Source organism: Eschrichtius robustus, chromosome 5, assembly GCF_028021215.1.
Source record: "Eschrichtius robustus isolate mEscRob2 chromosome 5, mEscRob2.pri, whole genome shotgun sequence".
Taxonomy (NCBI): domain Eukaryota; kingdom Metazoa; phylum Chordata; class Mammalia; order Artiodactyla; family Eschrichtiidae; genus Eschrichtius; species Eschrichtius robustus.
In genome coordinates this window covers 110,974,613-110,987,811 of record NC_090828.1, presented here as the reverse complement: position 1 = coordinate 110,987,811, position 13,199 = coordinate 110,974,613, and positions in this window count along the sequence as shown.

Sequence of the window (13,199 nt, the reverse complement as noted above, 5' to 3'; positions counted from 1 at the left end):
CATTTGTGGGTTTCTTCAGGCACATTCCACTCTAATTTATAACCGAGGAACACCACTGGCCAGAAGGCCTGTTGCCCTAGTACCAGCATGGGGAACGTAGAAAGACCGCCACCCTCTGGCCGTTACCTGCAAACGCAGGTTTAAGCCTGTGCTAATGGTCACCGCAAAATGTCTTCAGGGAGGTAATGGCCAAAAAATTTTAAAATTATGACATACATACTTTAAGAAAACACTTTGAAGAACTAAGCGGTACTCACAGCCTGAAAAATGAAAAGGACCTGCCTTAAAGCTCAGTTTTAATGGATCATGAGACACATGCAAATTCAGCCACAAAGACGTATCAGCTCACACCAGTCAGAATAACCATCAGTAAAAAACCACAAAGAATAAATGCTGAAGGTGCTGTGGAGAAATGCAAACCCTCCACTTTAAGTGGGATGTAACCTGGAGAGAGCCACTCATGAGAGCAGAGTGGAGGTGCCGTTAAAAGGTAAACATTGAGCTACCGTACGATCCAGAGGCTTATTCCTGGACCTATAACCTAAGAAGACAGAATTGGAAAGAAAGAGGCAGGCAAATCTGCATTGCACAGTATTACCATAGCCAAGATATGGAAGTCACCAAAAAGTCCACCGACAGATGGGTGGACAAAGAAGAACTGCTACATGTACAGATGGATTATGAGCTAGCGATAAAATGAAACAATGCCATTTGCAGCACCATAGATGACTCTAGAAGTAATCACGCAACTTGGAGTAAGTGAGAAAGCGAAAGACACATATCCTATCATACCACATAGAGGTGTTACCTAAAAATTGATACAAACGAAGATACTTCCACAGAGAAAGGCAATCACAGATTCAGTACAAAAACTTAAGGTTCACCAAATGGAAAGGTGTGAGGATTGGGTACATTACCATATTGAGGTGAACAGAGATATACAAACACACGTGAAATATATAATCACCAAAGACCTACAGAATACCAGGAGAAGACTACTCAACATTGTGTCATAACCTACACGGGAAAAGATTCCAAAGAAGAATAGATGTATGTATATGTGTGAAGGAACCACGTCTTGCACACCTAGACCAAACAAACCATTGTAATCGAATTTGCTGTGATAAAGAATAAAAATTTTGTTAAAAATACAAACAAGAAGGAATGACACATAAACTTAAAGGGCTTTTTCCCGGCACATTCCATTGTAATTTACAACCTAGAACACGACTTCCATTAAGGCTCTGTTGCCCTAGTGACCAGATTTGGTAAAGGAGAAATGCTGCCCCCTTGTGGCCGTTTCCCGCAAGAGCAGCTTTAAACCCACAGCTACTGGTCACTTAAAATTCACAAGGGCTCAGGGCTGTAAAGGACACCTGCCGTCAAAAATTGTGCTCAGGTGGGGAATGGACAAAAGAAATTCAAAACAGGCGAATGTTTCAAGAAGATAGTATGCAGAGGTAAGTATTCCTCACTCTCTTTAAACAAAAAAACAGGAAAATGGGTAAAAGCTCAACCTCAGGAATGATTAGACTCATGCAATCTAATCAACCAAAAGGTTTCATCTCACACCTGTCGACTGACCGTCAGCAAAAAGTCTACCAACAATAAATGCTGACGGGGTTGTAGAGAACTGTGTAACCTCTAGGTGCTGGTGGGATGGAAAGTGGTTAACAGCCAATAATGACTACCGAAAGGAACTGCGTTGAAAAGTGAAAACTGAGGTACCATTCAATCCAGCAGGCACACCACTGGGCCTCTCACCTGAGAAGACCAGGATCGAAAAGACACAGGCTGCAAATGCTGCACTGCAGCCTTATTCAAAATAGCCAAGATGGGAAGCAACCAAAATGTCCATCAACAGGTGAATGGATAAAGAAGAAGGAGTCCATGTACACAATGGAATATTAGCCATGGAAAACAATGAAACACTGCTCTTTGAGGCACCAGAGATGAGCCTGGAGATAATCACAAAACATGAGGTAAGTCGGAAAGCAAAAGACCTATATCCTATGATATCCCTTAGAGGCGTTATCTAATCACTGACACAAATGAACATATTTCCACAGAGAAAGACACTCACAGACTTAGAAAACCAACTATGCTCATCTAAAAGGAAAGGTGGGGGGAATGGATAAATGAGATTAGTGTTACTATACATATCCAAATACATATTATATACATATTTCAAAACGACCGACCATATAGCAAGGGAGGTCTACAGAACACTCTGTAATATTTTACATGGGAAGAGGATCTGTAGAGTAGACATATATAATGTACAAATGAACCAGATTGTGTACCCCTAGGACAAACAATATTCTAGTCCTTACCCCGATTAAAAAAATTAACAAAAACAAGAAGTAATGAGACCTAAACTTATGGGGGTTTCTCCTGGCACATTCCATTCTAATTTACAACCTAGGAACACGACTTCCAGAAAGGCTCTGCTGCCCTAGTACTCAGATTTGGGAATGGAGAAATGCTGCCTCCTTGTGGCCATTTCCCACAACAGCAGCTTTCAACCCACTGCTAAAGGTCACTAAATATTCACCAACTTGCCATTCTGTAAATGACACCTGCCCTCCAAATAAATCCTGGGATCAAAAATGGAGCAAAAATTTCAAAAGAGGGCAACCTTCCAAGAAGACAATTTCAAGAGCTATGTGGTACTCACAGCTTTTCCTTTAAAGAAGAGGAAAGAAAAAGGTGTGGGAAAATGATATATTTTAGGAATTTTTAAAGACATGCAAACCCAAATTACAAAAACCTATCAGCTCACAGCAGTCAGAATGGCCATCAGCAAAAATGTTTCAAAAAATAAATGCTGAAGGGACTGTGGAGGAATGCGTACACTCGGCCCTAAGGGGGACGTGGTAAGAGCCACTAATGAAAACACGATGGAAGTGCCTTGAAAAGGTAAACACTGAGCTACCCGTCAATCAGTCATACCCACTGCTGGGCCTATCCCCTGAGAAAATGAGAATCAAAACGTCACAGGCTGGCAATCCTGCACTCCAGCCATATTGACCATAGCCAACATTTGGAAGCAATGAAAATGTCCATCAACAGAGGAACGCACCAAGAAGAACTGTTCCATGTACACAATGTAATATTGCTCCAATAATAAATATAAGGTAAATTTAAAAGACAAACATAAGTAAGGAGACATCAGCATTTGTGGGTTTCTTCAGGCACATTCCACTCTAATTTATAACCGAGGAACACCACTGGCCAGAAGGCCTGTTGCCCTAGTACCAGCATGGGGAACGTAGAAAGACCGCCACCCTCTGGCCGTTACCTGCAAACGCAGGTTTAAGCCTGTGCTAATGGTCACCGCAAAATGTCTTCAGGGAGGTAATGGCCAAAAAATTTTAAAATTATGACATACATACTTTAAGAAAACACTTTGAAGAACTAAGCGGTACTCACAGCCTGAAAAATGAAAAGGACCTGCCTTAAAGCTCAGTTTTAATGGATCATGAGACACATGCAAATTCAGCCACAAAGACGTATCAGCTCACACCAGTCAGAATAACCATCAGTAAAAAACCACAAAGAATAAACGCTGAAGGTGCTGTGGAGAAATGCAAACCCTCCACTTTAAGTGGGATGTAACCTGGAGAGAGCCACTCATGAGAGCAGAGTGGAGGTGCCGTTAAAAGGTAAACATTGAGCTACCGTACGATCCAGAGGCTTATTCCTGGACCTATAACCTAAGAAGACAGAATTGGAAAGAAAGAGGCAGGCAAATCTGCATTGCACAGTATTACCATAGCCAAGATATGGAAGTCACCAAAAAGTCCACCGACAGATGGGTGGACAAAGAAGAACTGCTACATGTACAGATGGATTATGAGCTAGCGATAAAATGAAACAATGCCATTTGCAGCACCATAGATGACTCTAGAAGTAATCACGCAACTTGGAGTAAGTGAGAAAGCGAAAGACACATATCCTATCATACCACATAGAGGTGTTACCTAAAAATTGATACAAACGAAGATACTTCCACAGAGAAAGGCAATCACAGATTCAGTACAAAAACTTAAGGTTCACCAAATGGAAAGGTGTGAGGATTGGGTACATTACCATATTGAGGTGAACAGAGATATACAAACACACGTGAAATATATAATCACCAAAGACCTACAGAATACCAGGAGAAGACTACTCAACATTGTGTCATAACCTACACGGGAAAAGATTCCAAAGAAGAATAGATGTATGTATATGTGTGAAGGAACCACGTCTTGCACACCTAGACCAAACAAACCATTGTAATCGAATTTGCTGTGATAAAGAATAAAAATTTTGTTAAAAATACAAACAAGAAGGAATGACACATAAACTTAAAGGGCTTTTTCCCGGCACATTCCATTGTAATTTACAACCTAGAACACGACTTCCATTAAGGCTCTGTTGCCCTAGTGACCAGATTTGGTAAAGGAGAAATGCTGCCCCCTTGTGGCCGTTTCCCGCAAGAGCAGCTTTAAACCCACAGCTACTGGTCACTTAAAATTCACAAGGGCTCAGGGCTGTAAAGGACACCTGCCGTCAAAAATTGTGCTCAGGTGGGGAATGGACAAAAGAAATTCAAAACAGGCGAATGTTTCAAGAAGATAGTATGCAGAGGTAAGTATTCCTCACTCTCTTTAAACAAAAAAACAGGAAAATGGGTAAAAGCTCAACCTCAGGAATGATTAGACTCATGCAATCTAATCAACCAAAAGGTTTCATCTCACACCTGTCGACTGACCGTCAGCAAAAAGTCTACCAACAATAAATGCTGACGGGGTTGCAGAGAACTGTGTAACCTCTAGGTGCTGGTGGGATGGAAAGTGGTTAACAGCCAATAATGACTACTGAAAGGAAATGCGTTGAAAAGTGAAAACTGAGGTACCATTCAATCCAGCAGGCACACCACTGGGCCTCTCACCTGAGAAGACCAGGATCGAAAAGACACAGGCTGCAAATGCTGCACTGCAGCCTTATTCAAAATAGCCAAGATGGGAAGCAACCAAAATGTCCATCAACAGGTGAATGGATAAAGAAGAAGGAGTCCATGTACACAATGGAATATTAGCCATGGAAAACAATGAAACACTGTTCTTTGAGGCACCAGAGATGAGCCTGGAGATAATCACAAAACATGAGGTAAGTCGGAAAGCAAAAGACCTATATCCTATGATATCCCTTAGAGGCGTTATCTAATCACTGACACAAATGAACATATTTCCACAGAGAAAGACACTCACAGACTTAGAAAACCAACTATGCTCATCTAAAAGGAAAGGTGGGGGGAATGGATAAATGAGATTAGTGTTACTATACATATCCAAATACATATTATATACATATTTCAAAACGACCGACCATATAGCAAGCGAGGTCTACAGAACACTCTGTAATATTTTACATGGGAAGAGGATCTGTAGAGTAGACATATATAATGTACAAATGAACCAGATTGTGTACCCCTAGGACAAACAATATTCTAGTCCTTACCCCGATTAAAAAAATTAACAAAAACAAGAAGTAATGAGACCTAAACTTATGGGGGTTCCTCCTGGCACATTCCATTCTAATTTACAACCTAGGAACACGACTTCCAGAAAGGCTCTGCTGCCCTAGTACTCAGATTTGGGAATGGAGAAATGCTGCCTCCTTGTGGCCATTTCCCACAACAGCAGCTTTCAACCCACTGCTAAAGGTCACTAAATATTCACCAACTTGCCATTCTGTAAATGACACCTGCCCTCCAAATAAATCTTGGGATCAAAAATGGAGCAAAAATTTCAAAAGAGGGCAACCTTCCAAGAAGACAATTTCAAGAGCTATGTGGTACTCACAGCTTTTCCTTTAAAGAAGAGGAAAGAAAAAGGTGTGGGAAAATGATATATTTTAGGAATTTTTAAAGACATGCAAACCCAAATTACAAAAACCTATCAGCTCACAGCAGTCAGAATGGCCATCAGCAAAAATGTTTCAAAAAATAAATGCTGAAGGGACTGTGGAGGAATGCGTACACTCGGCCCTAAGGGGGACGTGGTAAGAGCCACTAATGAAAACACGATGGAAGTGCCTTGAAAAGGTAAACACTGAGCTACCCGTCAATCAGTCATACCCACTGCTGGGCCTATCCCCTGAGAAAATGAGAATCAAAATGTCACAGGCTGGCAATCCTGCACTCCAGCCATATTGACCATAGCCAACATTTGGAAGCAATGAAAATGTCCATCAACAGAGGAACGCACCAAGAAGAACTGTTCCATGTACACAATGTAATATTGCTCCAATAATAAATATAAGGTAAATTTAAAAGACAAACATAAGTAAGGAGACATCAGCATTTGTGGGTTTCTTCAGGCACATTCCACTCTAATTTATAACCGAGGAACACCACTGGCCAGAAGGCCTGTTGCCCTAGTACCAGCATGGGGAACGTAGAAAGACCGCCACCCTCTGGCCGTTACCTGCAAACGCAGGTTTAAGCCTGTGCTAATGGTCACCGCAAAATGTCTTCAGGGAGGTAATGGCCAAAAAATTTTAAAATTATGACATACATACTTTAAGAAAACACTTTGAAGAACTAAGCGGTACTCACAGCCTGAAAAATGAAAAGGACCTGCCTTAAAGCTCAGTTTTAATGGATCATGAGACACATGCAAATTCAGCCACAAAGACGTATCAGCTCACACCAGTCAGAATAACCATCAGTAAAAAACCACAAAGAATAAATGCTGAAGGTGCTGTGGAGAAATGCAAACCCTCCACTTTAAGTGGGATGTAACCTGGAGAGAGCCACTCATGAGAGCAGAGTGGAGGTGCCGTTAAAAGGTAAACATTGAGCTACCGTACGATCCAGAGGCTTATTCCTGGACCTATAACCTAAGAAGACAGAATTGGAAAGAAAGAGGCAGGCAAATCTGCATTGCACAGTATTACCATAGCCAAGATATGGAAGTCACCAAAAAGTCCACCGACAGATGGGTGGACAAAGAAGAACTGCTACATGTACAGATGGATTATGAGCTAGCGATAAAATGAAACAATGCCATTTGCAGCACCATAGATGACTCTAGAAGTAATCACGCAACTTGGAGTAAGTGAGAAAGCGAAAGACACATATCCTATCATACCACATAGAGGTGTTACCTAAAAATTGATACAAACGAAGATACTTCCACAGAGAAAGGCAATCACAGATTCAGTACAAAAACTTAAGGTTCACCAAATGGAAAGGTGTGAGGATTGGGTACATTACCATATTGAGGTGAACAGAGATATACAAACACACGTGAAATATATAATCACCAAAGACCTACAGAATACCAGGAGAAGACTACTCAACATTGTGTCATAACCTACACGGGAAAAGATTCCAAAGAAGAATAGATATATGTATATGTGTGAAGGAACCACATCTTGCACACCTAGACCAAACAAACCATTGTAATCGAATTTGCTGTGATAAAGAATAAAAATTTTGTTAAAAATACAAACAAGAAGGAATGACACATACACTTAAACGGCTTTTTCCCGGCACATTCCATTGTACTTTACAACCTAGAACACGACTTCCATTAAGGCTCTGTTGCCCTAGTGACCAGATTTGGTAAAGGAGAAATGCTGCCCCCTTGTGGCCGTTTCCCGCAAGAGCAGCTTTAAACCCACAGCTACTGGTCACTTAAAATTCACAAGGGCTCAGGGCTGCAAAGGACACCTGCCGTCAAAAATTGTGCTCAGGTGGGGAATGGACAAAAGAAATTCAAAAGAGGCGAATGTTTCAAGAAGATAGTATGCAGAGGTAAGTATTCCTCACTCTCATTAAACAAAAAAACAGGAAAATGGGTAAAAGCTCAACCTCAGGAATTATTAGACTCATGCAATCTAATCAAACAAAAGGCTTCAACTCACACCTGTCGACTGACCGTCAGCAAAAAGTCTACCAACAATAAATGCTGACGGGGTTGTAGAGAACTGTGTAACCTCTAGGTGCTGGTGGGATGGAAAGTGGTTAACAGCCAATAATGACTACCGAAAAGAACTGCGTTGAAAAGTGAAAACTGAGGTACCATTTAATCCAGCAGGCACACCACTGGGCCTCTCACCTGAGAAGACCAGGATCGAAAAGACACAGGCTGCAAAGGCTGCACTGCAGCCTTATTCAAAATAGCCAAGATGGGAAGCAACCAAAATGTCCATCAACAGGTGAATGGATAAAGAAGAAGGAGTCCATGTACACAATGGAATATTAGCCATGGAAAACAATGAAACACTGCTCTTTGAGGCACCAGAGATGAGCCTGGAGATAATCACAAAACATGAGGTAAGTCGGAAAGCAAAAGACCTATATCCTATGATATCCCTTAGAGGCGTTATCTAATCACTGACACAAATGAACATATTTCCACAGAGAAAGACACTCACAGACTTAGAAAACCAACTATGCTCATCTAAAAGGAAAGGTGGGGGGAATGGATAAATGAGATTAGTGTTACTATACATATCCAAATACATATTATATACATATTTCAAAACGACCGACCATATAGCAAGGGAGGTCTACAGAACACTCTGTAATATTTTACATGGGAAGAGGATCTGTAGAGTAGACATATATAATGTACAATTGAACCAGATTGTGTACCCCTAGGACAAACAATATTCTAGTCCTTACCCCGATTAAAAAAATTAACAAAAACAAGAAGTAATGAGACCTAAACTTATGGGGGTTTCTCCTGGCACATTCCATTCTAATTTACAACCTAGGAACACGACTTCTAGAAAGGCTCTGCTGCCCTAGTACTCAGATTTGGGAATGGAGAAATGCTGCCTCCTTGTGGCCATTTCCCACAACAGCAGCTTTCAACCCACTGCTAAAGGTCACTAAATATTCACCAACTTGCCATTCTGTAAATGACACCTGCCCTCCAAATAAATCCTGGGATCAAAAATGGAGCAAAAATTTCAAAAGAGGGCAACCTTCCAAGAAGACAATTTCAAGAGCTATGTGGTACTCACAGCTTTTCCTTTAAAGAAGAGGAAAGAAAAAGGTGTGGGAAAATGATATATTTTAGGAATTTTTAAAGACATGCAAACCCAAATTACAAAACCCTATCAGCTCACAGCAGTCAGAATGGCCATCAGCAAAAATGTTTCAAAAAATAAATGCTGAAGGGACTGTGGAGGAATGCGTACACTCGGCCCTAAGGGGGACGTGGTAAGAGCCACTAATGAAAACACAATGGAAGTGCCTTGAAAAGGTAAACACTGAGCTACCTGTCAATCAGTCATACCCGCTGCTGGGCCTATCCCCTGAGAAAATGAGAATCAAAACGTCACAGGCTGGCAATCCTGCACTCCAGCCATATTGACCATAGCCAACATTTGGAAGCAATGAAAATGTCCATCAACAGAGGAACCCACCAAGAAGAACTGTTCCATGTACACAATGTAATATTGCTCCAATAATAAATATAAGGTAAATTTAAAAGACAAACATAAGTAAGGAGACATCAGCATTTGTGGGTTTCTTCAGGCACATTCCACTCTAATTTATAACCGAGGAACACCACTGGCCGGAAGGCCTGTTGCCCTAGTACCAGCATGGGGAACGTAGAAAGACCGCCACCCTCTGGCCGTTACCTGCAAACGCAGGTTTAAGCCTGTGCTAATGGTCACCGCAAAATGTCTTCAGGGAGGTAATGGCCAAAAAATTTTAAAATTATGACATACATACTTTAAGAAAACACTTTGAAGAACTAAGCGGTACTCACAGCCTGAAAAATGAAAAGGACCTGCCTTAAAGCTCAGTTTTAATGGATCATGAGACACATGCAAATTCAGCCACAAAGACGTATCAGCTCACACCAGTCAGAATAACCATCAGTAAAAAACCACAAAGAATAAATGCTGAAGGTGCTGTGGAGAAATGCAAACCCTGCACTTTAAGTGGGATGTAACCTGGAGAGAGCCACTCATGAGAGCAGAGTGGAGGTGCCGTTAAAAGGTAAACATTGAGCTACCGTACGATCCAGAGGCTTATTCCTGGACCTATAACCTAAGAAGACAGAATTGGAAAGAAAGAGGCAGGCAAATCTGCATTGCACAGTATTACCATAGCCAAGATATGGAAGTCACCAAAAAGTCCACCGACAGATGGGTGTACAAAGAAGAACTGCTACATGTACAGATGGATTATGAGCTAGCGATAAAATGAAGCAATGCCATTTGCAGCACCATAGATGACTCTAGAAGTTATCACGCAACTTGGAGTAAGTGAGAAAACGAAAGACCCATATCCTATCATACCACATAGAGGTGTTACCTAAAAATTGATACAAACGAAGATACTTCCACAGAGAAAGGCAATCACAGATTCAGTACAAAAACTTAAGGTTCACCAAATGGAAAGGTGTGAGGATTGGGTACATTACCATATTGAGGTGAACAGAGATATACAAACACACGTGAAATATATAATCACCAAAGACCTACAGAATACCAAGAGAAGACTACTCAACATTGTGTCATAACCTACACGGGAAAAGATTCCAAAGAAGAATAGATATATGTATATGTGTGAAGGAACCACGTCTTGCACACCTAGACCAAACAAACCATTGTAATCGAATTTGCTGTGATAAAGAATAAAAATTTTGTTAAAAATACAAACAAGAAGGAATGACACATAAACTTAAAGGGCTTTTTCCCGGCACATTCCATTGTAACTTACAACCTAGAACACGACTTCCATTAAGGCTCTGTTGCCCTAGTGACCAGATTTGGTAAAGGAGAAATGCTGCCCCCTTGTGGCCGTTTCCCGCAAGAGCAGCTTTAAACCCACAGCTACTGGTCACTTAAAATTCACAAGGGCTCAGGGCTGTAAAGGACACCTGCCGTCAAAAATTGTGCTCAGGTGGGGAATGGACAAAAGAAATTCAAAACAGGCGAATGTTTCAAGAAGATAGTATGCAGAGGTAAGTATTCCTCACTCTCTTTAAACAAAAAAACAGGAAAATGGGTAAAAGCTCAACCTCAGGAATGATTAGACTCATGCAATCTAATCAACCAAAAGGTTTCATCTCACACCTGTCGACTGACCGTCAGCAAAAAGTCTACCAACAATAAATGCTGACGGGGTTGCAGAGAACTGTGTAACCTCTAGGTGCTGGTGGGATGGAAAGTGGTTAACAGCCAATAATGACTACTGAAAGGAAATGCGTTGAAAAGTGAAAACTGAGGTACCATTCAATCCAGCAGGCACACCACTGGGCCTCTCACCTGAGAAGACCAGGATCGAAAAGACACAGGCTGCAAATGCTGCACTGCAGCCTTATTCAAAATAGCCAAGATGGGAAGCAACCAAAATGTCCATCAACAGGTGAATGGATAAAGAAGAAGGAGTCCATGTACACAATGGAATATTAGCCATGGAAAACAATGAAACACTGTTCTTTGAGGCACCAGAGATGAGCCTGGAGATAATCACAAAACATGAGGTAAGTCGGAAAGCAAAAGACCTATATCCTATGATATCCCTTAGAGGCGTTATCTAATCACTGACACAAATGAACATATTTCCACAGAGAAAGACACTCACAGACTTAGAAAACCAACTATGCTCATCTAAAAGGAAAGGTGGGGGGAATGGATAAATGAGATTAGTGTTACTATACATATCCAAATACATATTATATACATATTTCAAAACGACCGACCATATAGCAAGGGAGGTCTACAGAACACTCTGTAATATTTTACATGGGAAGAGGATCTGTAGAGTAGACATATATAATGTACAAATGAACCAGATTGTGTACCCCTAGGACAAACAATATTCTAGTCCTTACCCCGATTAAAAAAATTAACAAAAACAAGAAGTAATGAGACCTAAACTTATGGGGGTTTCTCCTGGCACATTCCATTCTAATTTACAACCTAGGAACACGACTTCCAGAAAGGCTCTGCTGCCCTAGTACTCAGATTTGGGAATGGAGAAATGCTGCCTCCTTGTGGCCATTTCCCACAACAGCAGCTTTCAACCCACTGCTAAAGGTCACTAAATATTCACCAACTTGCCATTCTGTAAATGACACCTGCCCTCCAAATAAATCCTGGGATCAAAAATGGAGCAAAAATTTCAAAAGAGGGCAACCTTCCAAGAAGACAATTTCAAGAGCTATGTGGTACTCACAGCTTTTCCTTTAAAGAAGAGGAAAGAAAAAGGTGTGGGAAAATGATATATTTTAGGAATTTTTAAAGACATGCAAACCCAAATTACAAAAACCTATCAGCTCACAGCAGTCAGAATGGCCATCAGCAAAAATGTTTCAAAAAATAAATGCTGAAGGGACTGTGGAGGAATGCGTACACTCGGCCCTAAGGGGGACGTGGTAAGAGCCACTAATGAAAACACGATGGAAGTGCCTTGAAAAGGTAAACACTGAGCTACCCGTCAATCAGTCATACCCACTGCTGGGCCTATCCCCTGAGAAAATGAGAATCAAAACGTCACAGGCTGGCAATCCTGCACTCCAGCCATATTGACCATAGCCAACATTTGGAAGCAATGAAAATGTCCATCAACAGAGGAACGCACCAAGAAGAACTGTTCCATGTACACAATGTAATATTGCTCCAATAATAAATATAAGGTAAATTTAAAAGACAAACATAAGTAAGGAGACATCAGCATTTGTGGGTTTCTTCAGGCACATTCCACTCTAATTTATAACCGAGGAACACCACTGGCCAGAAGGCCTGTTGCCCTAGTACCAGCATGGGGAACGTAGAAAGACCGCCACCCTCTGGCCGTTACCTGCAAACGCAGGTTTAAGCCTGTGCTAATGGTCACCGCAAAATGTCTTCAGGGAGGTAATGGCCAAAAAATTTTAAAATTATGACATACATACTTTAAGAAAACACTTTGAAGAACTAAGCGGTACTCACAGCCTGAAAAATGAAAAGGACCTGCCTTAAAGCTCAGTTTTAATGGATCATGAGACACATGCAAATTCAGCCACAAAGACGTATCAGCTCACACCAGTCAGAATAACCATCAGTAAAAAACCACAAAGAATAAATGCTGAAGGTGCTGTGGAGAAATGCAAACCCTCCACTTTAAGTGGGATGTAACCTGGAGAGAGCCACTCATGAGAGCAGAGTGGAGGTGCCGTTAAAAGGTAAACATT